At 43.8% G+C, this 27,933-nt stretch overlaps 1 pseudogene; it reads left to right on the top strand.

Moving 5' to 3' along the window:
* Positions 1-27,923, top strand: LOC105038063 (probable splicing factor 3A subunit 1; annotated as a pseudogene).
* The last annotated feature ends 10 nt before the right edge of the window (positions 27,924-27,933 follow it).

Genomic DNA, 27,933 nt, shown 5'->3' with positions numbered 1-27,933 from the left:
AAACAAGAATTGATTAATTTTCTTGCCCTTCCCTCCTTCCCCTCTGTTACTCTCCTCTTCCTTTCCCTCACGAAATCCAAACAGATCATCCTATGTTCTCCTCTCTCCTATTCTTCTCTCGCAACCAAGGCATTAAAGAACAATCCGTCTCACCGACTCGACTTCGATCTCCCATCTCTCCTCTCCACCATTGTCTCAAGGTTTCTTGCTTCCTCCCTCCCTCCCCTCTTCTCCTCCATCGATGCATTGGGCGGTAACAGCGATCGATCGATCTAGATAGATTCGTCTTCGACCAATCTCTTCTCATTCTCTTACCTTCACCTCGAAATAGAAAACCCTAGAGCGAGATGATCGTCACGATCCTCCCACTACCGGCCCCGCCCTCCGACGGCAACCTTGGCCCCATTCCCCCCCCCCCCACAAGATCTCCCACGAGAAGGAGGATGACAAGAAGCCCGAAGACCAGCCGGCCGCCCCTGCCCCCGCCCCCGCGCCCCCACCCCCCGGGCGCCTGTGGCAACCCACACGAGAACCATCGGCATCATCCACCCGCCGCCCGACATACGGATGATCATCAAGAAGACGGCCACCTTCATCGCCAAAAATGGTCCTGAGTTCGAGAAGCGCATCCTCGCCAACAACGCCGGCAACGCTAAGTTCAACTTCCTCATCCCCTCCGACCCCTACCACGCCTACTACCAGTGTCTCCGAATTCCGCTCCCAGCAGCAGCAGCCCCCCGCCGCCGACTCCGACTCCTCCTCCCAGCAGCAGCAGCAGCTGCCCCCTAGCCCCTATTCCGCCGCCGCCGCACCTTCCGGCGATTCCGCCGCCAAGCCCGACCTCGCCGCCCCGTTCCGCATCACCGCTTGGAAGGTCCTCGAGCCGCCGGAGGCCGAGCAGCACAGCGTCCGGCTCCCCGAGGGAATCACCGGGGAGGAGCTCGACATCATCAAGCTCACCGGCGTCACCGCCCCCCTCGTCGCTGGGAAGGGGAAGGACTTCTTGAGTAGTCTCTCTCTCTCCGGGAGGCCAACAACCTGCAGTTCCACTTCCTGCGGCCCACACACAGCATGTTCACTTTCTTCACCGCGCTCACCGACGCCTACTCGAAGGTGCTGATGCCGCCGAAGGGGGTGAAGGAGAAGCTGCGGAGCAGCGCGCGTGACATGACGGCGGTGCTCGAGCGGTGCCTGCACCGCCTCGAGTGGGAGCGCTCGCAGGAGCAGGCGAGGCAGAAGGCCGATTATGAGATCGAGCAGGAGAGGCAGCAGATGGCGATGATCGATTGGCATGATTTTGTTGTGGTAGGGGCCATCGAGTTTGGAGATGACGAGGATGATGAGCTGCCGATGCCGATGACGCTGGAGGAGGTCATGAGAAGGAGCAAGATGTTAATTTTGGGTGAAGAGGCAACCATGGAAACAGTGGAACCAGGAAAGGAGGTGGAGATGGAGATGGACGAGGAGGAGGTCCAGCTGGTGCAAGAAGGCATGGGGGCAGCAAGACTTGAAGATGGTGGCAGGGATGAGAAGAAGGGTGAAGCAGAGGCAGCAGCAGCGCCTACCGAAGAACCAGAGCCACCAATGAGGATAGTGAAGAACTAGAAGAGGCCTGAGGAGAGGATCCCCGCTGAAAGAGACCCGACCAAGTTTACGATCTCGCCAATCACCGGTGAGCTAATTCCGATCAGTGAGATGGCCGAACACATGCATATTTCACTCATAGACCCCAAGTATATGGAGTAGAAGGAGAGGATGATGGCAAAGATCCGGGAGACGACTCTTGCTCGGATGATGAGATCGCTAGGAATATTGTGGGGCTTGCCCGAACCCTTCCCGATATTTTTGGGACAACAGAGGAAGAAGTCTCTAATGCAGTGAAGGCTGAAATTGCGAAGAAGAAAGACGAGCAGCCAAAGCATGTTATTTGGGATGGGCACTCTGGTAGCATTGGGCGAACTGCGATTCAAGCTTTGTCCCAGAGTCTATCTGGCGAGGAACATATTGATGCTAACGGTGATGATGGGAGCCTTCCAGGCCCTGCTTCACCTCCGAAACCTGGTGTACCATCAGTGCGGCCTCTCCCACCCCCACCACCTGGATTAGCTCTGAATATTCCTCGTTTTCCTCCGAATGTGGCCTCGTACCCAGCTCCTGCTACTAGTGGGGGAATGGTGCCGCCACCACCGAGGCCAGGAATTATACCGATAACTCCATCTGTGAGGCCTACAGCTCTACCAATACCTATGACTTCGACCCAGCAGCCTGTTATGATGAGCAGGCCTTCAATGCCCCAGTTGATCTCAGTGTCACCTGCTATTCCCATACCGCCACCACCTGGGTCGCAGTTCACTCCTTTGGTGGCTCCCCGACCATTTGTTCCTATACCCATGCCACCTCCTAACATGCCAACTGTCCTGCCTCCTCTCCCACAAGGAATGCCACCTCCACCTCCTTCCAAGGAAGCTCCTCCACCGCTACCTGATGAACCAGAACCAAAAAGGCTAAGGACTGATGATGTTTCTCTCATACCAGAGGATCATTTCCTCACTCAGCATCCTGTAATGCCTACTATGACTATATACATTTTCTGTTGTTACATGTTTTTTCCCTTTCCCTTTAAGCAATTGTTCTTGTAGTTAATTCAGTGGAGATGATTACGGATAAATAACTTATTCTACTTATTAGCTTTCAGGGACCTGCTCGTGTTTCTGTATCTGTTCCTAATGTTGATGAAGGGAACTTGAAAGGCCAGCTTCTGGAGCTTGTCTGAGACTGTTGGCGGTCTTAAAGAGAAGATTGCTGGAGAGATTCAGCTTCCTGCTAATAAGCAGAAATTGAGCAGCTGGGGTGGTTTTCTAAAGGACAACCTTCCACTTGCTTATTACAGCGTGGGCCCTGGAGAAACATTATCTCTTGCTCTAAGGGAGCGTGGTGGCAGAAAGAAATGATGTCTCCTTCTTTCTTGCTGCAAGATCACTTTGAAAGAAGTAAAGTTGTCAGTTAACAAAGCAATTTTTGGCTTTGTATGATGAGGAATTCTCAGACCAATGTTCGGTAGGTGGATTGGAATTTATCCTACTAGTAACTGATGAAATTCATGATTTTTAGTGCAAATGTGAAATATGGATGTTATCATGCTCTGATGTATTATGGTGGAATGTTATATGTTCCCCAAAGTGCAAGCTGATCATGACTTGGTCATTTTCTGTCATCAGACTCTTGTTGCCTTCCACTTTCAGTTTTTATCTTTTTTTGTTGCGCTATTGCTGTGTATGGATCATAAATATCAACAATATTAGGAGTCTATTAAATATTTTTGATGTTAATGCCTTTAACTTCTTGTGTATTTTCTCACTTGCTGCAGGGTCCACATGTTCTATTTTTGATGAATCACGAATGCAATTTTTCAAATGTTGGTTAATTTATTGCCTATGTTGCTTAGTTTTTAATGTAAAGGTCTTTTTTTTAGTGAGCATTTACCATGTGTTCAGCAGTGTCCATTTTGGATCAAGACTCTAGCTGGATGTCGTATATGCTCTCCATTTTTTTTTATTATCCTATTTCAGTCATCATGTGAATCTATGTATTAAGCCTACATGTACTGCATAGTCCTTTGATATCTTACATGTTGGTTGTCAGTCTCCATGCTTTACGCCCTGGAGACAATTCATAATCAAAATATGGTTCTGAGAGTTCAAGAACAATTTACTACTGGTTCTGAGCCTAAAGTTCTCTCTCCGTGACGTAGTGTCAAATTATTGATCAAAGCAATTTGCTGGGAGGGAGGGACCAACGGGCCTGCCATAAATCTTAATAAGTCATTTCAAGGAAGGCAGACCTACTGTGTAGAAATTTAGTAGGTCATTTCAAGAAAGCAGATCTATTTGTAGAAATTTTAATTACATGCAAGCAGAACAGCAATCTTTGCGATTCCTGGAAGATTAGATCGATAATTAGAGTGGAGATAAAGAGGTGAGAAGATACTGTAATGTGAACTGCATTTATCTCTGAGGCAAATTATGAGCCAAACTGAAACATGATTCGGTGTCTTCTACCTTGAATACGACTATAAATTATTCTTTTTGAATATCAGAGTAATCTTCTCAATTTACTCTTCTGAAAGAGTAGCTGATCTGAGGGATGCGCATTCTTGTTCTTCCATTCTAAAGGCACTATATGGCGCATGATCAAATCATTATTACTACACAGAAGTGCCATACATAGTTCTGAAGTAAGAATAACATGGCCAATGCCTCTGTTTAACAGGATAGTTTTACCAGCAATGACGTAAGGAGTACTGCATACAACATTGTGCAAGTTGTGGGAACAGTTAAGCTTCCTTAGGCATGTGCATGTTTTTGTCTTGCATCCCTTGACTTTAGCATATTAACATTCATCCACTGAGCTATTAACACTCATCTACCTGAGCTATCTTGCAACCTTTTATGGAGGTTATGATCAAGGCATGGGAGCACCTGCTTTGATGTCATGCAGGGATGCAGCCATCAAATCTGCGGCATGGCATGTATGTAGTCTAGTGAACATAGTGATGGCGGTAGAGCATCTGGCCGCTGCTGCTTTGGCTTGATCCATGTCTCTTACCTTTGTTTTTTATTAACTCTGTGATTAAGGGTCACTTTCATGGTGCTGTGTCCCTCCAAGTGCACTGGTGCAGCTGCCTTCTCAGGGTTCTTTCTTTAACCTCCTCCCTCAACTGCCCTCACCCACTCCATTGTCTGCAGAAACTGAGGATGATCTATGGTTCTCTGTTACCAGCTTGTCCGCAGGTAGGTCAGGGGCTACAATGCTCCTCCTGCATGCTGGAAGTTGCATTCTGAAGTTTGTCTTTGTTGTGGTGTCTATTCTGGGTATTTTGGGGGGATGACTATCTTTTAGATGGTCCTTGTTAGCTGTACTTACTCTCTACTATAATATATAATCCTTACACAGAAAAAGGTTATATATAAATTCGTCTTTTCAAATTTATGAAATGAGATAACTTTCTCTTTAAGATTGTTCTGTTTGTTTTCTCAGCTTGAAATTGGCAAGGGTTGTAGTTGATATTGGAGATGGTACCATAATACATTATTCCAGTTCTGGATTGTTACATGACTGGGAGCAGTATCAAATCTTTCCTGATTGCATGCGGTGATGTAACCTGGATATTTTGTAACTTTTACGGGTATAAGACTTTTCCTTTCACCTTTTTCAGGTTCATAAGGTCACTAGGATGCTGTTTTTTATAGATGCAAGTAATTCCTGCTATGCATCTGATGTTCTTGGAGTGATATTACGAGTGGCCATTGTAATGGCTAAGCTCAATATACCAGATTGCTATTTCAGGAGGAATATTTTTCTTTCCTGAATGAAACATCATGAAATAATAGTATTTCTGTATTTTTTTTCCCACTTTGATCATTAAACGTGTGCAACAACGTATTTCTGTCACCAAAAAATATATTTATTTGGTATCATTATTTTAATGATTCATCTTGTAGAAAAACTCATTTCCTCACACTTATATTTTAACCTCTATATCATTTCATCATCAACTACATTTGCTGGCTGGAAGATGATGAGAGTGTTGTTTATGTTTGTACTTGAGTTATGATTTCTGGAATTTGGGTCATTCACTTCCCTGTTCATCAGTTGACCGAAAAACAATCTTATGGTTGCTGTTATTTTGATTATAGTCAAAACATTTATTTTTGATTTATCTTATTTGTTAGATGGCTGCTATCGACCAATTTAATGGCATAAGTTATGACTTAGCAGAAAAATAGGTTTTTAAAGACATTAAGTTTTTTTTTTTTTTTTCATGCAACAAGTTCGGTGTTCCTAAACATACATAATAGTCTTTATGTAATGGTCATTGTATGTATGTATGTATGTCAAGATCATCATAACATGCTCTGTAGCATATGGCATGGAATACTCTTTTTTTCCCCTGTTATAGGTTGTGAGAAACAGAATGACTGGTTCAAGACAATTAAGTGCCGAGACGACCTTGGCCTTAACCATCTAAGATTGGCATTGGTGTCACATAGTTGTTGTTTGGTCGCACCTTATTCTACATCAAGGCTTCTCTCTAGGCCTTGGCTGAAACTTAATTGTGCTTGAGATGTAACTTAAAAAGGTGACTGAGAAATGACAAGCAAAGTTCTGAATTAACAAAGCATCCCATGCATCACATGGGTGCAAGGACCAATATCTGATAGAGTCTACAAGCATTTGAGGATCAAATTGGTGTATATGATTGATCCATGCAGACAACTTGTTTCCAACAGGAAGGACAGTATGTAAATGGCTGCTGTGAATCTTAAGACATAGGTTAGACCCTCTCGCTTGGAACAAAGAAATGCCTAAGTTTGGAGCGCATGGGATATCTTATTAGGGTCATCCTTGTTGATTGTAAATGCAAGCAGCATGTCTGTACTTCCATGAGATGAAAGAATATGTCCAAGTAACACATGAGAGAGAGAGAGAGAGAGGAGAAGACGAAGAAGAAGAGTAACAAACTTAATGAGACTTAGAAGTTCATGATCAATTGATTTCTTAGTTTTTGAAGGAGGTAAGGAACAACTGACAAAAATTAAAGGAACATTAGATGAAAGAATCTGACCAAGAAACCAAGTTGATGGCTATGTCACCATAACGGCATGAAGACTAGTGAAGTAGTTAGATCATCATTGATGATAAGTTGGGAACCATTAAAGTGGAATGTGAACAAATTACCAGATTTAGTTTTGGCTCATATTTTCAGTTTTCTAAGTGTGTGATGAGAAGTTGTTGGAGTATCCAATTCCAAAATTTTAAAAATGGGGCCCACGATGCAATTCATGTCAGAGAATTGAGTCATTATGACAAAAGTTAAAGACCAAGAGCATTTGAAATTTTGAATGGTAGAATAATTTCAAAATGGAGGATGAAATCTAGTGATATGTGGTTTTTGGTGGTAACTACAACAAGCTAAACAATAGAAAGGGCAAGATAGATCATACTGGATGTATTTTGTGAGTATGTTAGCATACTTGTGGACAAAACAAATTTAAAGATTGAGAGGAGGCTATCTTGAAAAATTGTTGAAGATAATGTTAGAAGTGCTGGGTAAGTTGGAAATAAATGTGTCCACTTCTTGAATTTTGAGATTCTGCATAATTTGATTAATGAAATAGAGGATGCTTTATCAAAGACAAAGGAGGTCAGGATTTGAATGAAACTGATGCCCACAGAAGCACCTTAACAATTGAACAAAGTTTGGGACCTTGAACTTTAGGAAAATGCTAAAATCTAAATAAACACAAATGCAGGCTGTGAAGATATACAGACATAAAGATCATTCTTGAGTTAAATTATGAGTTAAGTGATAGGAGTGGATCAGGTGTCAGTTAGTCCGAAAAACAATATAACTACATCTCATTGGGTCAACATCAAGATGATCTTCTTAAATAGTTATGACTGGAAAATATTTTTGATTAAAAAAAAAAAAACTTTGCATGTTTAATATTATTGGAAATTATTTTAGCAAATTTGATGGAGAAACTTATTTGGTGGGTGATGAGAAAGAAAAGTTGGATAGTTTAGAAATGTTAATAACATGCACGCAAAAGAAGAACTACATTAGTGATAACAGAAAGTTCCAAATGACTACAAGCCTTCTCTAGGGTTGGCTTTAAGCCTGTACATATTTATGCTTGTTTTAGATGTCTTAACAAGTAATGTCTTAAAAGGTTACCCCCAGTGAATGCTATTTGCAGTTGTTAGTTTGTTGCTTTTAAGACCGGGGAAGGGTTAAATATTTATTTGGAAGGTGGAAGAAGAATCTTGAGAATAGACTTCATAAAGTGAGTCAAAGTTAGCACCTAGATTGCAACTATAATAGGAATATGGGAGTCCTTGAAGTTGTACTTGAAATTGAGATGCAAGGGGTACAAAGTTCCTTTTTTACCTTGCATCTGTTCTTTAAGGAATGAGAAATAAGCAAGGATGTTTCTAGTAAACAACATAAGGATTTCTGAATATATGATGAAGGGTGGGAGTGGGACCAAAGAAGTCTAGGGCGGAGATAGTAAAGATAATCTTTAGGCACTTTGCATTTTTAAAGACAGATATAAATAGGAATCTGAAGCTGAATAGGATGGTTCTATAAGAAATTGATGAGATAAAAGTTTCTGTCATGCTATTTTTAAGTATCCATGCTATTAAAAGTTTCTCATAGATGCATTTTTATGATGCCTATAAGTTTATATATCATTTCAATAGGATATCACTTACAAGTCAAAAATTAGTTCCAAAAGTGGCCGCACTATAAATTTTGTTGATTATATTTGAAACCTTGGAACAAAAAAAAAAAAAAAAATCCTTTTGATTTCATAACTTACTTTTCCACGTACTTGTCTGTGTCATTTGCATCCATTTCAAGAATCCATGCAGCATATATACTGGTCAATTGTATAAACTTTATTATAATATGGTTTGTCGGTATTAGAGACTGATGAAGGGTTGACCTTTCTAATAATACGTTTAACCTGCCATAATGAGATCATGGTTTCTTTTTTAATTTTCAGTCTTGACTGAGTATGTAAGTGCTATAATGATTGCTTGAAATATCATGCTTTTTATATCCAGGACCTTCTTTTGGATTTTGGATAATGAACATGTATACTGAAACTTCTGCACAAAATATTGTATAAAACATATATACTTTTTTGTGTCTACGTGTGTCCTTTTTCTATCCTTTTGTGTCCTTTTTCTATCCTTTTACCGACTCAGAAGCTTGGATACATCTCTAAATCTGGTCCTGACAGTGTATGTCCATGCAACATTTGTAAAGACCTTTATGACTAATTGATTTAAATTCATCAAATTTTATGACTTGATATTTGAAAAAGAAGCTTATAATGGCTTTCTTTTGAATTCGATGCTTCAATTGTCTTCATTTACTTCTTGTTCTAACCATGAAATGTTTCTCCGTGACAGTCGAACTAGCTCCTGGAGCTGATTCTGAAGCATTTGATGTTGCTAGAGGGTGTTTGCAAGAAGTGTTTAAGGTCAAGTCATCCACCACTGCTGATAGGAATACAGCCTGGTTTATTATTAGACCTATTCGCTTCACAGGAAGCTAGTGAACAGAGTAGTCTGAGACCAGATTTGGACTCTGTTGCAAAATCCTGTGCCACCTCATCTTCCCAAAGAATTGAAGATTCCAAAACTTTAAAGGCATCAGCTGTCAGTTTTCCTCTCCTTCACAAAGTGCTGCATATCTTTGATAAATATATGCTAAAGTATATTTTTTATCAGTTAATTATAAGTTTTTTTTACCTATTTTATGTGCTGCTACTTTTGTTTCTAACTTGTTTCCTCATTACTGTTTGATATCAATTTAAGTTTAATGTGTTTCTTACCTTATCTACTGAATTTATTTTGAAAGTTAAACACATCCATTGATTATGTTTTATAATAAGTTATACATTTTCCTCCATCTTTCTTTGATTATTGGTATTTGGTATAGTATAACAAGATGTAAAGAGGAATGGTGAAGAGAAAAACTTGCCCTTTCCGCAAGGTGATGAAAAGGTAACTGAGCTTACCAAGAAAGGGATTACAAAAATAATTTTTATTAGAAAGGATGAAGAAAATAGATGCAACTGTAGAAAATTCTATCTAAGAATCAAGAGACATCTACATTTTGAGCTCTCTTTTGTGGAAAGAAATTATTCAGATTTAAAAACCGATTATTTTTCAGTTACAAGCTTGACATTTAAAAATTCTCACCCTAGTCTTTTCGCTAAACTGCAAATAAGAAGATATTACGTGTTTTCTGAATGTTGTTTTTGAATTTGGGATGTTTTTGAGTTATCAATATGCGCAATTGGCCAAACACCATATAAGGTGATTCTATATAAGACCATTTATATTTTATATTCATAAAAAAAAGAAAAAAGGGAAAAAGCACTAGGCATGGAACTGCTATTATACGTAGCCAACGTTGTAACTTCTGCATCTACCTCTTTTAACATCCTTAAGCAATGAATACTGCTATACTCGAAAATATTTTTCAATTCATCATGGTTTGCTGAACCGTCCTGAATTGGACGGTTTAGGGTGTTTCGAGCTGTACCATCTGCAAATCGAGATGGTTCGGTCTTCCCAATCGGAACACTAGACAAGGGAGAGGGAAGGAGAGGAAGAGAGAGAGAAGAGGATCGAAAAAGAAGGGGACGACACTGTCGGAGGGTTGGTGGTGGCTCGTTGAGGCGGTTAGAGGGCCATGGAGGCATCTGTTGCTCCGTGTCATTGGATAGGACGTTTAATCAAGAGGGATAGAAAAAGAGGAGTGAGGATATTGGAGGGAGGCGTAATTGGTGGAGAGACTGTTGATGGTGGAGAGGCGCATGGTGTTGGGTGGCCGCCATGGCCAACCGGTAGTGAAAAAGAAGCGATAGAGCTGCGGCTACAGAATAGGAGTGACCGTTTCTGTTCATTATGTTTTTTTTTATAAAATGATGATGAATAGTGAAGCCGGCAAACTGATTGCTGGTTGCCGGCTTCACTATAATCGAGATTTTTTAAAAAAAATCCTATGAAATAGAGGCGATTGCCTTTGTTCCATGATTGCAGAGCCATGCACGTAATTTCGTCAAGCCATGCACCGTAATTTCGCCATCTGGCGGCCTGTAGAGGCCCTCTGACAACCTCTCTGTTGGCTTTTCCTCCCCTTTTTTCTTTCCCTATACTCTTCTCTCTACTTTTTTCTCTCGATCGTGATTTGGTGGAGGAAACAGATGCCTTGGCGGCCCTTTGAGTGGGCCCGTGGCCTGCCTGTGCCCACCATCGGTGTCTCCTCCAGCCACCCTCTCCTCCCTCCCCCTCCTCTCTTTCTCTCTTTTCCTCTCCAGTTCCTTTATTCGCTTCTTTGACGGTTCGCACTGTTCCGATCCGATATGGATCCATACCGACTTATACCGCTGGCTAACTGGCATAGGTCTCGATATCCATTCTGCGGATCTTGCTTTCCAGGTTGTGCATGCATATTCTGTTTTCAGTTTCCAAACTCATATACAAGGTGGCCGTGGTGCACTTAGGTTGTTCCATTGTGTCTTAAACGTTGTGAGTTCGAAATACGAAAATAGCCTCATTATATGTGGCAGTAAGCAAGATTCGTCAACTTGGAACTGAATCCCATGCTAACTGACCAACGGTATGATCGGTACGTCCCTATATTAGATCATATTAGGCTCGAACAGTTACAAAAATGAGGCAGAATCAAGGAGAAAAAGAGGGAGGGGGGAGGAAGGGAGGGAGAGGCGGGGAGTAAAAGAGAAGCTAGTAGAGATGCTGGCGATGCCCATTGGAGGGCCGTGGAGGCCCTTAGAGGGCCGTCGAGGTCTCTAGGGCTCCGCAATCCTCTACAAGAGAGATAGAGAGAGGGGGAGGGAGAGCATGGAGGGAGGGGGAGGTCACCAGAGGCAGAAATCCATCCGTAGACGCTATGTTGTCCCTATTTTGAACCCATGGCATCCGCGGGTGGGCTTCCACTGTCTGCTAGCCATGGTGGCCTCCTTGCTGCCTTTCTCTTCTTCCATTTCTCTCCCTCCCCTTCTCTCTCTATCTCATTCTCTAATCTCTCTCGCAGAGGACCACGGAGCCCCGAACGCCTTGGGGGCCATTGTCGGTCTTTCTATCTCCTTTCCTCCCCTCTCTCTTTCCCTCGCTTCCTCTCTTTTCTTCTCCCTTGCTCTGTTTTTGCTGGCATTCTGATTTGAATGCTCGAATCGCATCGATCGGCCGCCGCTATAGTTTGGCATACCCCGAATTGCCTGGTTTGGGGCTGTTCGGCATTTCTGTAAGGTTGCATATGTATGACCCTTCAAAGTCCTTGCAATGTGAGAGCTTTATGCACTAGGATGTCCATTTTAGACTCACTTTTCCACTTGTTTGGGATACAAATTAAGTCAGATTTTTAACCACATTGTTTTGGAAAGCACTTAATAACATAGAAACCATTATAACGGTATTGGAGCCCCCCGCTGGTTTAGGTGCTTTAGATGGAAATTTGTCTTAGGTGTTCATCATATAAGTCAGGCACAAGGGGGTAAACAGCCTAAAAAATACACTCTTTTGATTGCATGGTTGTGATTATGTTGGATGGGTCAATAGTGGTCCACATTACCATAGCTAGGAGAAAGGGATAGAGAGACAAAGATGCTCAAAAGCATGAAGGTGAAGATCACATATTACCATTTGTCTTTAGAGGTCCATATTACCGTCATTTGCCTCTAGAGGTCCATGTTACCATAGCTAAGAGGAAGGTGTAGAGAGAGAGAGAGAGATGCTTGAAAGTATCAAGGTGAATGTCACAATAGTAAGCTTGGTGTTTCATGTTCTTATATGAGTTTGAATCTTGTTGCTCAACTAGAAGTATTAATACTTATTGATTTTCACTATATAAATGACTACTCATCTATAGATGGTGAGCGTTGGCGCAATGATAAGATTGCTTAATTATGTGGAAATAGCTTTTCCGCACTCAAGGGTAAAATTGTGTACTTCTAACCCTTCTCAAACCCCACTGTGGTTGGAGCTTCGGTCACCATTTTCTAAATGATTATTTATTTATCCTTTTCTTTATTTCTCTTCCTATAATTTTGCATTTCATATCGATAATTTCATACCTTAAGAATGAGATTTCATTCTAAGGTGAGTTACAAGTTGAAAGGCCTGGGATATCTCCAAAACCTGCGCTTTCATATTGACATTAACCTTGTATTACTTGTGTTGGTGCTGAATTCCGCCGACGCCGGAGAAGCTGGAGTCGAGGGGACCGCGGCCGCCACAGAGACCTACAAGGAAAGTCTAAATCGGAGTTGGGGGTGCTCCGGTAAGACCCTCCGACGCTCAAGTCAGTACTCTGCTTCAACAGAAATGGAGCACTCGAATGGGATTTTAGCAGAGTTTTGAGATAGAGTTTAGAGCTTAGAAGAGAACGTATCTGGGGGGTCTCTTTTATAGACGGGGAGCGTAACCGCTTAACAGCGACGTCCGTAACTGCCTGGTAGTGGGCCATCCAGGGCCATGTGGAGTTTGTTACGGAGAGTGGAGTGGTGTCTGTTGTCGCGACTTGTCAGAGAATGGTGGGGCCACGTGGAGTCTGTTACGGAGAGTGGGGTAGTGTCCATTGTCACGACTTGCCAGAGAGTGGTGGGGCCACATGGAATCTGTTACAGAGAGTGAAGTGGTGTCCGTTGTCGCGACTTGCCAGAGAGTTTGGGCTGGATGGTGAAGCTCGGTTGGGACATCTGATGGAGCGGAATGACTCTCTATCTCAGCAATCTAAGAGAAGCTCGGATGTTTTCGAGGTTACTGACGAGTCCACTGTCGTCGGGTGCCTTGGGCGCTAAGATTGCAAGCGGAAGTCATCTATGTAGAAGCTCAGATGGAAACTTTCTGTTGAAGAAGTCCGACAGGAGTCCGATTGCTAGAGAAGTCCGTCTGGAATTTGCCTGATGTAGAAGCTCGTCTGAAGACTGTTCGCTGGAGAGGTCCGATTTTATGAGGAATCCGACAGAAGCTCGACCGATAGTGGAGTTCGGATGGCGTTGTGGGAGTTCATCTGCTGGAGGAGTCTTGAGCACACTGTGGAAGGTCGACCGCTGGAGGAGTCTGGGATTCAATTTTGTTGTAGAAGTCCGGACGGAGTCCGACTCTTGTAGGAGTCCGGAAGGAGGCCGCTTACTGTAGAAGCTCGAACGAAGATCGGTTGCCGTGGAAGCTCGGATAGAGACTTTTTATTGCAGAAGCTCGGATGAAGTCTGCTTGCAATAGAAGTTCGGAGTGGAGATCCGGCTGGTGGAGCCCGTCCGTTGCAGAAGCTCGTCTGGGATCCATCTGCTGTAGAGGTTCGGACGGAGTCCGGCTCTTGTAGGAGCTCGGATGAAATTCAGAAGACGGTCGACCACCGTAGAAACTTGGATGGAGTCTGGTTACTGTAGAAGTCCTGCTGCTGGAGAAGCTCGGCCATTGACGAAGTCCGAAAGAAGTTCGGAGTAAAATCGATCGTGGCTGGAAGAAGTCTGGAAGAGATTTGGAGAGTAGTCGATCACTGTAGAAAGTCGGCTGATAATGAAGCTCAGAGAGCATTTGGGACAGTTCGGCAGACGACTGAAGGAGCTCGTTATTGGAGAAGTCCGGATGGTATTATGGAAGCTCAGACAGCCGGGGGGATCAGAAAGACGTCGCATAAGGTTGGAAGCCGGAAGAGCTCTGGGAGGGTCGGCCTCTTACGAACTTCGACTGGGATTATTTTATACCCCACACCAGTCTCCCTACTTTCGAGTTCGGATTCTAAAGTAAGGAAGTACAGAGAAATTTTGGCAACTGAAGTTGCCTCCCTCGATTTTCGTACTCTGTTTGTTCAGATATTTTGGCGTTTGGCGCACTGGTGCTGGAGTCTTTTCAAATCGAGACGATCCGAAAAGATTTTTTCGGAATTTTCGCTGGAACGTTGCTCTAGGTACGGCGCAATAATGATTCTGTCAGTTGTCAGCCGTCTTTAGCCGCCTGCCATGATGAGTGGGCCACGCGGCGGTTATAGATCGGTCAGAGGAGATCTGCAGCCATATTGCGTCAGATTCCGTTGCCTATTTAAACCCGCCCCCCTCCTTCAGGGGTTTCACTTTGCCTGAGAATTCTGTTGGAGCCTTCTTCTTCCCCGAGAACTTCGTCTTCCTCCAGCGTGTCCCTCTCAGTTTTAGGCGCTCTTCGGGCTGATCCCCATCACCCTTGCTGCCTTCTTGCATTTTTCGGACCAGCTTAGGTTAGTTCTGGAACCCCTCTCTTTCTTGTTCTTCTTCCGTTTTTTATCCTTCGCGTTACGTCCGTTCGGTTTCTCCGCGAGCGCTTTGTTTCTTATTTTTTCCAACTTTTCTGAGATTTTTTAGGATTTTCTCTTGATTCAAAATGTCCTCCAACACTTCCTCCTCTAACAGTTCTAGGAGTTTGTCCGTTCCAGCCCACAAAACTCTAGTTCTGTAGATGAACCTCGTCCGGTCTTTGTACCAGACATCATTCCTAGCACTCTGACTTCGGACGAACTCTCGCTGATCAGAATTCAGTACGGGTTCCTTTGGAGTACGAGTTTGAGTTTCTCGAGCCAACTGACCGGGCTAGCGTCCCTCCTCCTGGTCACTTTTGCTTATATCAGGAAGCTTTCCACACCGGGCTTCGACTTCCGCTTCCACCTTTTGTCGTTGCTCTTTTTCGTTTTTTGAATATTTCTCTAGTTTTTGTAGCGCCGAACTCCTTTAGGTTTCTAATAGGATTTCTTTCCTTCCGTCGCTTAGCCGAAGTCCAGCCAACCCTTTCTTTGTTTAGGAATTTCTATACCTTCAAGCATCACCCTTCGGCCAAGGACTGGTGGTACTTCTCCCCCCAGTTCGGTAGAAAGGGGTTGCTGAAAGGTGCCCCCTCTTCTATCCACAACTGGAAGGAGAGGTACTTCTATGTTCGATGCCCGACCTTGGAGCTGGGGTTGCCCCCTTGGGGCTCCCTAAGGGACTCCGTCCGTCGGGCTTTTAGCCTGGGAAGGGACGACCTTGAAGCCTCTAACAAACTCGAGGCTTATCCAGCTCCTCTCCTCTCTGACCCTCTGAAGGAGCAACTCTTGTTTAACGTCGGCCTAAGCCCTCTCAACCCGGTCGGTATATATATATTTTATTTTTATTTATTTTTTTTTGTCATTCGCTGCTTTCCCCTTTTTGTACTTTTCCTAAGTTGTGTTGATCTATTTTCGTTGCAGATATGGACGCAGACGTAGCTCGAATGTTAGCCCAGGGTCTCAAGACCCACAAGAGGAAAGGCGTCGCATTCTCGGGGGCGACGAAGAGGGCTAGGGTAGAAGAGACGAGCTCGGCCGCGCCTGTCCAGGCGGCCATTGCCGTCGACGCTCTCTCCGACGTCGAGGCTACAGTCCCTCGAGCCTCTTCAAGAAGCCCCCCGGTCGAGGTTTCCGCTCCAGAGGCTCGCTCCTAGGAGGTGCCGGGGGCCGAAAGGAAGAGGAGGAAGAAGACGTTGGCCCGCAAGAGCCGCAGCAGCCGGACTGCCATCGAGGGGGCCGATGGCTCCGAAGAGGACTCGAGGGAGAATCCCTTCAACAATAGGGATTTAATAAAGAGATTGGTCGATGGGTGTGTCCTGTCTGAGGTCATCCACAGGATCGTCCACGCCGATCCTGAGCAGCAGGTCTGGGACTCTCTGGGATCCTTTCTCGAGGTAGATCAATTTACTTCTTTCTTCTTCTTGCTTCGTTACTTAACTTATTCCTTAGCTTTTATATTGACTCCCTGGCTGCTCTTGCAGATTGGACACTAGCTCATCGCCAATATTGAGGCGATGAATAACGCCAAGAAGGAGGCAGCCCAGGCGGAGGAAGGTTGTCTGGTCGAGGCCGCCCGCCTCAAGGAGAAGGTCGCCGAGGTCGCGAGTCTCCAAGAGGTGCTGCAGGAGGGACAAACCTCGACAGATTTGAGGGTCGCCTTGGAGGAGGAAAGAAAGAAGACCGAGGCCGAGGTCTCCGAGTTGAAGGCGTAGATCCCGACCCTGGTCTCGGAGGCAATGGTCCGGGCAGTGGAGTTCAAAACCTCTTCTGAGATGAGGGATCTGAAGGTCCAGTTTGGCCAGGCCGCCTACATCAAGGGCTTCGAGCTCTGCCAGGAGAAAGTGGTCAAGAAGTTTTCCAAACTGGACCTCGGCTTCCTGGATGAGGCGTTCGACGATGAAGCCGGACCTTCTGAAGCCGCTGCCGGTCTTCCTCTAGCCGGGACTTCTTCGACTGCCACGGCTATTGCGACCGACCTTCCGGGGGTGCCGAGCTCCTCCACTTCTGCCCCAGAGGTCCGAAACCTCTAATTTTGTATTTTTTTTTCTTTGTTGTGACTTTTCCTCATTCTCTTGTACTTAAGAACTATTTAATCAATAAAATCGGATTCTTCTTTACAGAGAGCTCCTTTTTCTTATTCTACATCCTTTTTCTTCTCTTTTATTTTCTTGCACTGATTTGTGTTGTGACGCTCTTGTCTCCCAACAACAGTGCCCTGCCGAAGCTCTTCCCCTGCCACAGGGGATCCCTTTGAAGTTGATGATCTAGGATTTGAGAAGGGAAGTTCGTCATCTAACGAAGAAATCAAAGAAGTTGGATGACGAACTTCATCGACTGAGGAAGAGCCATTTGGAAGTCACTGCGGAGGCTACTCGCTTTCGGGACCTCCACAAAAAGGGCTCATGGACTACACTCGGAGGAAGGCCGACTTCGTGAAGGAGCTTGAGGAACTCCGAAAACGTGCCAGCGACCAATCTTGGACTTAGGCTTCCAAGATCAGCTCCCTTGAGGTCAGCTGGCGGTTGCACGGGAGAAGATCGGCAGTTGGAAGGGAGGTCGTCCTGGCTCACGACTCAGGCCGACCACGATCGGAACTGATCGAAGAAATTCTCCGACCTCCAGAAGCAGCTGCAGGACGTCGAGGCGAACTACAACGCCTATCGAGTCGGCTGGTGCGAGCAAGTAGACGACTACTGAAGGAGGCTCAAGACGGCGACCGACGAGGTTGCCCGCCTTTAGAGGCAGGTGTCTGAGAGAGTCCAGGCTGTTTTGGTACAAAGCTCCGACGAGCTCCGCTCCTTGAGGGGGACCATGGAAGAACTGTCCATGACCCTTGGGCAGGAGAAGGCCGAACTGCAGCGGCTGAAGATTCAGTTGGCCTATGAGCAGCAGACGGTCAAGGATGTCGAGGTGGAGTCCGAAGTTCTGAGGAAGAGGCTTCGGGAGTCGGAGGGTAAGAGTCGGCGGTTCCACCAAATGTATCGGGAGATACTGTTAAGAAAGAAGGAACTGGAAGAAGTTGAGAACTTAAAGCAATCCCTGATGATGGCTGGAACCGAGAGTTCGAAGTCGGAAGAAGCCGAGCTTCCCTAGAGCCTCTTTTACCTTCATTCTTCCGTGTATTCTTTTTTTTTCTTGACGTTTTTTTTTTGGCCTTCAAAGGCTTTGTAACGCGCACTTTACTAATGAAATGAAAAGAAATTTTTTCATTACCTTGTCCATTCTTGCATTAAGTTGTTGTTTATCGAGCTTCTTTTGTCTTTTGTCTTATTCGATGTCGACGTTGTTTGAAGATTTCGGATCATTGCCTTGTTGATTCGTCCTTTTTGTTCATGATCGAAGGTCTTTTCGAGACCATTCGAGTTTGACGCTCTCTCCCGGTGTTTGAACTTGGGGCTCGAATTTTTCGTTACTTTGAGGAAGTCTATTTTCTCCTGTCAGTGTTGGGTTCCCACTTAGGGACTGAGGGTTTTTGACAAGAGTCTCCTTCCTCGTTGAGACAAGGTCCTTGTGTCTTTGACGTAGTTCGTTTTTTTCGTTATCTCTGGCGTAGCCCGTCGCTTTCCCTTTTTCTCTCCTTTTTTTTTATGTTTGGGTGAGGGTTTTTCCTCTGCTCCTAACGGGGTTGTAGGGGTGTAGAGGAGCCGTTGAGGGGGCTTTTCCTCTCATTCGGTCTTAAACGATCAGATCTTCGTTTGTGTCAGGACGAGATTCTCCTCCTGTTTCCGACATAGTTAATTTCAGCTCATGTTAGGACGAGATTTTTCTCCTGTTCCTAACAGAGCTGTGGAGGCACATAAGGGCCGTTGCAAGGGCCTCTCCCCCCATCTGGTCTCTGAATAATCGGGCCTTCGACTTTGTTCATATTAGGACGAGATTCTCCTCTTGTTCCTAACAGGATTGTGGGGGCGCATAAGGGCCGTTGCAAGGGCCTCTCCCCCCATTCGGTCTCTAAATAACCGGGCCTTCGACTTTGCTCATGTTAGGACGAGGTTCTCCTTCTGTTCCTAGCAGGGCCGTGGGGGCGCATAAGGGCTGTTGCAAGGGCCTCTCCCCTCATTCGGTCTCTAAATAATCGGACCTTCGATTTTGCTCATGTTAGGACAAGGTTCTCCTCCTGTTCCTAACAGGGCTGTGGGGGCGCATAAGGGTCGTTGCAAGGGCCTCTCCCCCCATCCGGTCTCTAAATAATCGGGCCTTCGTTTGTGTTGGGACGAGTCCTCTTCTTGTTCCTGACACGCTTAATTTCGATTGTCTGAAGGAGCTACTCCCTGTCGTTACAAGCTCATGCCAAAAGAAAAGATATGCGAATATAAAATTTTTATTTAAGGCAAAGTTATCGATAATACATTCGTAGATTTTTCGAATCCCATGGTCGCGGAAGGTCTGCTCCCCGTCGGGGTCCTCCAGAGATGGTGTTGATGATCCCGATTGGAGGCCGATTTTCAGACTGTTCTTTCCTCCTTGGCGGCTCTGGCTGTGGTAGGGCCCTCGGCCGATCTTCCCTACCCTCAGGTCGACGTCGGATGAATCTGTCGAGCCGATCTCGTCTGATGAGCTCCTCGATCTCGTCTCGGAGCTGAATACACTCCTCCGTGTCGTGGCCGTGGTCACGATGATAGAGGCAGAACTTGTTAGGGTTTGCGCTTTTCGGGGTGTGTGCGCATCCTTTCCGGCCTTGACAGCTGCTCCTTGACCTCCATCAGCACTTGGGCTTTTGGAGCATTGAGAGGGGCGCAGCTGCGAAATCTTCCTGGGGGAGAGCTCCGCCAAACTCTGCAGTCCGGGCTCCTCTGCCTACGAGCCTGGGGAGGAGTTCGGACATGCTTGTGTCTCGGAGGAGTTCGAGAACGTGGCCGAGCTTCACTCGGTCCTTTTTCAGCTGTGGGCTTGCTGGAGTCACCTGCCTGCCGCTCCTTCGCGGCCTCCTCATCCTTCATCTTGAAGGCTTCCTCTGCTCGAGCATACCCTTCGGCCCAAGCCAGCAAATCGGCGAAGTCCCTGGGATACTTCTTTTTCAAGAAAAATAGAAGATCGTTCTTTTAAAGACCGCTCTTCAGGGCAGCCATTGCAACTGATTGGTCCAAGTTCCGGACCTCCAATGCGGCGGCGTTAAAACGGTTGACGTAAGTTCGGATGGATTCTCCCTCCTTTTGCTTAATATTGATGAGAGACTCCGAACCTCTCCGGGGACGTCGGCTGCTGACGAAATGAGCAGCAAACTTGTAGCTCATCTGATCAAAAGAGAAGATAGTACCCGGCTTCAGTGCCGAGTACTAATTTCTTGCTGCTCCCTTCATGGTAGATGGGAAAGCTCGGCACAGGATGTCGTCTGGCGCGCCATGGAGCAGCATCATTGTTCGGAAGGCCTCCAGATGGTCAACCGGATCCGAGGTCCCGTCGTAGCTCTCAAATTGGGGGAGCTTGAAATTCAGCGGGATCGGTTCCTGCATAATCATTTGAGAGAAAGGAGGGTCAGTACAGATATCCTCACTGTAAGCAGGGGGAGCATGGTGGAGCTCTTCGATCCGCCGGTTCATCTCCTGGAACCTTTGATCCAGGAGATCCTCTCGACTGCGAGTCTCGAGGGTCTTCTGGCAGGGGGTGGAATCTTGATCAGACGGAGGGCTCTCTGCCCTCTGCTTCCCCCTTTCGGGGAACACAGGGCGACTGGCCTAAGTAGGCCGTCCGGTCGTCGGATTCTGGAACTCCGGCGATGCTCTTTCCAGCCGCACAGATGCATGTGGTTGCTGCTGCTGCTGCATGGTCTGCACTGCTTCGGTGAGGCCCCTGACCTGCTGAACCAGCAGGTCAAACTACTCCATGCCGACCGCCGTTGCCGGAGGAGGAAGAGCATGAAAAACTGGAGACGAGGCCAGAGCTTGGGGATCTCGCTGAGATCTGGCCATGGAGGCTGTAGATCGCCTGGTGGATGCCTTTCGGGGAGGCATCAGGTGGGGATCTGGCAGGAGAAGAGGAAGAAGATGTCGAAGAAGATGATCGGAGACAGTCCTGTTGAGTACTCCTTTAAGAACAAAGGTCCTGCGAAGACACAGACCCTTCATCTAGCGTCAATTCTGTTGGTGCAGAATTTCGCCGATGCCGGAGAAGTTGGAGTCGAGGGGACCGCGGCCGCCGTTGGGACCTGCAAGGGAAGTTTAAACTGGAGTTGGGGGTGCTCCGGCAAGATCCTCCGATGCTCAAGTCAGTACTCTGCTTCAACAGAAATGGAGCACTCGAATGGGATTTTAGCAGAGTTTTGAGATAGAGTTTAGAGCTTAAAAGAAAACGTATCTGGGGGGTCTCTTTTATAGACGGGGAGTGTAACCGCTTGACAGCGACGTCCGTAACTGCCTGGTAGTGGGCCGTCCAGGGCCACGTGGAGTTTGTTACGAAGAATGGAGTGGTGTCTGTTGTCGCGACTTGCCAGAGAATGGTGGGGCCACGTGGAGTCTGTTACGGAGAGTGGGATAGTATCCGTTGTCATGACTTGCCAGAGAGTGATGGGGCCACATGGAATCTGTTACAGAGAGTGAAGTAGTGTCCGTTGTCGCGACTTGCCAGAGAGTTCGGGCTGGATGCTGAAGCTCGGCTGGGACATCTGATGGAGCGGAATGGCTCTCTGTCTCAGCAATCTAAGAGAAGCTCGGATGTTTCCGAGGTTGCTGACGAGTCCACTGTCGTCGGGTGCCTTGGACGCTGAGGTTGCAGGCGGAAGTCATCTGCTGTAAAAGCCCGGACGGGAACTTTCTGTTGAAAAAGTTTGGCAGGAGTCCGATTGCTAGAGAAGTCCGTCTGGAATTTGCCGGATGTAGAAGCTCGTTTGAAGACTGTTCGCTGGAGAGGTCCGATTTTATGATATGAGAAATCCGACAGAAGGTCGACCGATAGTGAAGTTCGGATGGCGTTGTGGGAGTTCGTCTGCTGGAGGAGTCTTGAGGATACTGTGGAAGGTCGACCGTTGGAGGAGTCTGGGATTCAATTCTGTTGTAGAAGTCCGGACGAAGTCCGGCTCTTGTAGGAGTCCGGAAGGAGGCCACTTACTGTAGAAGCTCGGACGAAGACCGGTCGCCGTGGAAGCTCGGATGAAGACTTTTTATTGCAGAAGCTCGGATGAAGTCTGCTTGCAATAGAAGTTCGGAGTGGAGATCTGGCTGGTGGAGCCCGTCCGTTGCAGAAGCTCGTCTGGGATCCATCTGCTGTAGAGGTTCGGACGGAGTCCGTCTCTTGTAGGAGCTCAGATGAAATTTGGAAGGTGGTCGACCATTGTAGAAACTTGGATGGAGTCTGGTTACTGTAGAAGTCCTGCTGCTGGAGAAGCTCGGCCATTGACGAAGTCCGAAAGAAGTTTGGAGTAAAATCGATCGTGGCTGGAAGAAGTCTGGAAGAGATTCGGAGAGTAGTCGATCACTGTAGAAAGTCGGCTGATAATGAAGCTCAGAGAGCATTTGGGGCAGTTCGGCAAACGACTGAAGGAGCTCGTTATTGGAGAAGTCCGGATGGTATTATGGAAGCTCGGACAGCCGGAGGGATTCAGAAAGACGCCGCACAAGGTCGGAAGCCGGAAGAGCCCTGGGAGGGTCGGTCTCTTACAAACTTTGGCTGGGGTTATTTTATACCCAACAACTTGTATATCCCTAGGGAGTTCATTGAAATAGTTGTTATGTTATTACCTATATATCATGGGTATTTAAGTAATTGATGTAATTTAGCTGTTATCTGGACATAATTACTGTCAATAACACAAATATAATTTCAAATTTCTATATCAACACAAAAATAGTTTTTTATTTTGTGAATAGTGTAATACTGCTGTTTTTTTTTTTTTTACGGCTATTATTAATGATAGCAATTATAACAGCAGTTAATCTGGTCCAACATAAACCTATTCCAAGTCTAGACTCTACAAATAACTGCCATTATATTGCTTATAACTGTAAATAATGGTTTTGTGACATGGGGATCATGCCTAGTTGTGAAGTATTCTTGTGACCTCATTTTTTTGATTTTTTGAATAGTAGCCTTATAAATGTGTTGCAGCATTACCTAATGTACATGAATGTCTGAAACGTGAAGTTTAAAGATTTGGGATGCCATCCATATATATTATGGACATTCAACTGTGGAGAATAAATGCAGTTTATTACTCAAGTTGAAATAAGTCATGACTTCGGTAATAGACTCCATTAAAATTTATAAAGCTTTCCAGCTTCCAGTTTTCAGTTTCTTGCATTTTATGAGGAACATATAAATTTGAGAATATACACACTTGTTCAGGGTTCTGCTTGTTCATTGCTGATATTCTTCCATCTGTATGAATTTTAGATTCTGAGGTCCATAATGAACATTCTTCTCTACTTCATGCTATTAATTTAGTAACTTCATTTGCTTATGTCTCTACTTTCTTAACCAGAGAGAAGATTCCACTAGAGATTCTGATGACTTAGGTATGTATCCGAGTCTGATCACTTTAGTAGTTTTAGAGATATTGGCAGGCTGCTGTTCCTTTATTGATTTTGTTGATTGTGTCACGTATCATACTGCATACAAGATACGCAATATGCTTGCCTCAATCAAGTAAACTCATAACTATATGAGATCTATGGAGCATGGACATGGATATTCGATTAGTGGATATAGTATGTATATCACAAGATACAAGTTTGCCAATATGAAAAAAAAAGACATTATATGGCTGTGATATGGAAATTAAATAAGTATATATTTTTTACATAATATAAAGAAACATCCATAGAACATGGTAAATTATGACAGCACATAGCCCATAGTCTAAATGGTAACATCAACATCAGAAAACTCTGATATTTAATCATTATTCAAATTGTTAGACCACAATCTGTACTCCACAACAATATCAAAATCACACACTCTAAATTTACATCCATCATTAATTGGGCAGCATTCATTAAAGATTGAAGAAATGACCTCCCTCGTCATCAAAGGTATTTATTATTTAAAGTATCTTGGCTGTATGAAATTTTCCACTTTCAAGAGTCTTTTTTGGTACCTAGTGGGTGCAGACATAACATGCAATTTAAAGTATCCATGTTTACCATACAAGAAGAAAGAACAAAATGATAATAAGAATGTCTCTTTACTTGATGGCCCTGTTTTCTATATTCTGTAGGTTAGCCACTATTATAGCTTTTATCATACATGTGATAGTGATGAGATGATAGTTTGTTGAAGCCGGGTAATCCATGCTTGCTTTATAGATAGTTTGCTTAACACATGTTCCCTTTTCTTTTCCTGCTATTTGATTTTGGTGGTTGGCACTTTTAATGGTGGACACCAGATTAAAGAGTATGCTACTGGTTTTATTGTACCATGTGAATGGGTGATAACAAATTAGCCTTCCCTATGTAATTAATTTTAATGGTACCTAGCTTTGAAGGTTGGATATTGCACTGGTTCAAATTCTTGGGTAATCCATATTATATGGGATAGTAGTGGAATAAAAATTGACTGTCCCTTGTTTGAAATGTATTGGGACTCAATTTGCAAACCAAGTAACTCAATTGTGGTGTGATGTCTATAGAAAATACAATTTTGATGTTTCGTAGGTTGAAATGTTTCATGGAACTAGGTCAAACCTTAAATCATCAAATGTTTATGAACTGTAAATGGAATATAAATTTGATGGTGCCTGGGTCACAAGTTTAGTCCAAACTCATGACTATCCTAGATACTTTTTGGACTATTAAGGACATCCTATTTGATTCCTCTTGGTTCTAGAACCAGCAAGTCTGTGGATTACCAAAAGGGACTAACTTTTTTGCATGAACTACCTTCTAAATTCATAGTTTTGCTAATTTCATGTGTATGTTTACGATCTTTCAATTTGTCTACTGTAGATGAAATTTGACTTGCGGATTGAATCAGGATAGTTAATTGATCCCTTTGCTGCTGAAACTGATAAGATCATCCCTAGGATCGAAATGCCAGCCAGTCCATGCCATGGGGTGCCCGTCTATGTTGTGCTGGGGGCGTGTTGCATGTGCTGCATGTTGGACCTGCACCATGTGACCTCCACCCTTAGATTTTTGCTTGTTTCTGCCCATGTAGAGAGAAAATGTTTTAGGATGAAACTAAAACTAGAACTGAACAAATGATCAAGCCTTGTCAATGAGTAGCCATTTAATTGTTTATTTTCTAATTTCTAGCATCAATGCTTATACGGAAGAATGTATTAAGTTAGAACGTAAAACTAAAAGAACTTACTACTGAAAATATAAAAAATTATTAAATATATAAGTATTTCTTAAGCACCTCACCAAGATACATATGAATAAAAAATTCAACAAAGAAAATTTTTGAACAAGAAAAAGGATAGAAGAGAAATCTAACATGGTAATTTTTTTTCTAGAAACAAAGGTTAAAAGTCTAACGGAAACAATCCAATTTTTGAAGAAATATTAGTGAGATAATAGTGCTTTTGTGCACCGTTTTCTTGAAGAAATGCTATAAAAAAAACTGTAGATGCTTAAGAAGCATTTCTAATTAATTGTTGGTGCTAAAATTTCAATTACTATTTACTAGCAATGTTTCATTACAAGAAGGTAATTGTGATATCCAGCCCAAATGGGCCAAGATTGAAGGTCTTGATCCACTTGACCGGCTTGGCCACCAACCTTAGAGCTGCATGAATTTTAAAGCAGCAAAAAAAAAAAAAGGTAAAAAAGAAGAGAGGGCGATGGGAGTCTTCATCCTCTCGATTTCTCGATGGAAATCGAAGCCGCTCAGTTGGACCTGGACCCCTCCCTCCTTGAAGAGGGCTTTCCATCCCTTGTCATCGTAGATTTATATGGAGTTTGTCAGAAAATGATGAGAATTTGACTGAACTTCGTCCGGACAATCTCTGCCACAACCATGGCCAAATAATGTCGGAAAGCCCGATAAGGGATGGGCAAACTTTAATTGACCCTCTGCCTATTCCTTAGCCTTAAGATCATAGACTCTGGTCAGCTATCACTAGATTTTTTTTTTTTTTTTTTTAATTTTGAAATTGAGAGCCTCTGGGTTTTCTCTTGTTTTTCCAATATTTTCTTTGATTTTTCAAGTTGTTTGCCAAAATGAGGAACCCCTGGCGGTGCTGCCGTGGCCCATACTCTCGGCCACCATCTTCGGTTGGTGCTCTCTCCTGTTTTGGGAAAGAAGGGCAAACCAAGATCCCCTGTTCTGCCAAGGAATTGAGCTCGCAGTGACATTCATGGGTTGGATTGCATATTTAAATCCAAGGCAAAATTGTCCAAAAATTTGAAACTTCGTCATTCCTGTGTAGAAAACGAAGAATTGAAGAAGTCCAAATTTGCCAATTCAAAAAGAAAGTGGGCCTTCATCAAAATAAATAAATGAATAAATAAAGTGGGCTTTCTCTGCAAAGTTCTCTTGTTTCTTTGAATCTTTAGCATCTAGAAAACAAAATGACACTACAAACTGATGGTTGCCCGATGCCCCAAGTTCATTCCCATACATCTATTTCGGTTCTTGTCGATTGAACTATTAATGCTGATTTTGTAAATGACCTGTTTTCCATGCAGATAAGATGATTCCAGAAGAACTGGGGAATGTATCCCGCTTACATCCCCAATAGGAAATCTTTCGAGCGTGCAGGTGAGGGACAACTGCTGTATTCTTTAAATTACTACTTATCTTGCTGGGATGGATCTATGCAGCCGCCTAACTGATGCTAGATGGCTGTGATGGTAAAGGCCGGACAGAAGCCTTGTTCTGGCAATAATTTTAGAGAAATTTTTTGTGCACCGTGAATGGTGTAAAAAATTCGATATCAAGTGCACCGTTTTATGTGATTGGTCACGTAGTCATCATTTTTCAATGCACATTTAATGTCTGTAATTTTATTTTTTCATTTAAAAATTTTGTATGACGAAGATATCTCTATTTTTTGAAAAAAATTATGACATCATGTGGCATATTATGACTTTCTATACACAGGATGTCATAATATGGTCCAGAAAATTATGACATTCTATATATATTATGACATCCTATATCAAATTATGACTTTCTGTATGCAGGATGTTATAATATAATTTAGGATGTCATAATATGGCTCAGAATATCATAATATAGAAGGGATATTTTTGTCCAATAATTTTTCAACATGCGATTAATACTTACAGTTTTATTTTTTCATTTGAAAATTTGAATGATGAAGGTACATCTGTATTTTAAAAAAAATTATGACATCCTACGTTATATTATGATATACTGTGGAAAAAAAATATAATTTTTTGGATGCAAGATATCATAATATAGATATAGGAAAGGGCATTTTCATTATTCAAAATTTTAAACGAAAAAATAAAATTACGGACATTAAATGTGCGTTGGAAAGTAAAGACTATGTGGATCAATCGGATAAGATGATACATTCTACGTCGGATTCTTTACACCATCCACGGTGCACAAAGAATTTTTATTCTTTACACCATCCACGGTGCACAAAGTTTCTTTATTTTAGTTCTTGCCCAAACTTGGAGCAGCCAGTTCGGAATGCTTGCACTTTTAACATCTTCTGAACAAATTTAGGATCCTTGGAGCCTTAGGATGTCCTTAGGAGGTGAGAGTATAGTTTGCATGCATGATGCGATTGAACTACTGCATCTTCTGTATATTCTCACAGGTTTTCTGAATTGATGCAAGTCATGGTCTAAATAAAATGGCATATCATCAAAAGACCTGTTTGAACTGCGGAACCTAATCTTGCCCCCGAGTTTCATAAGATGGTATCATCTTGAAGTTAAAGTATGTCTTAAAAAATCATATACCAAAGCAAATTCAAAAGAAGCTTCTACCTAGCATCACGTGCAACTTAGCACGCTAATCTAAATGGGAATGCAAGTTTTGACAAATGCAGGATTATGGATGCAAATATATGTGCATTAATATCGATATGAACATTCACAGCATATATCCATCGGTGAATGCATGAATTTTTATAAGTTGTGTTTTTGACTAAATCATGTAATTATTTCAATAACTGTGTCAAGCTTTGTTAGTCCTCTTCTTTG

The sequence above is a fragment of the Elaeis guineensis genome, chromosome 1 (genome assembly GCF_000442705.2).
Source record: "Elaeis guineensis isolate ETL-2024a chromosome 1, EG11, whole genome shotgun sequence".
NCBI classification, from domain to species: domain Eukaryota; kingdom Viridiplantae; phylum Streptophyta; class Magnoliopsida; order Arecales; family Arecaceae; genus Elaeis; species Elaeis guineensis.
Note: the sequence above shows the minus strand (reverse complement) of the source record. Positions and strands in the feature narration are given on the sequence as shown.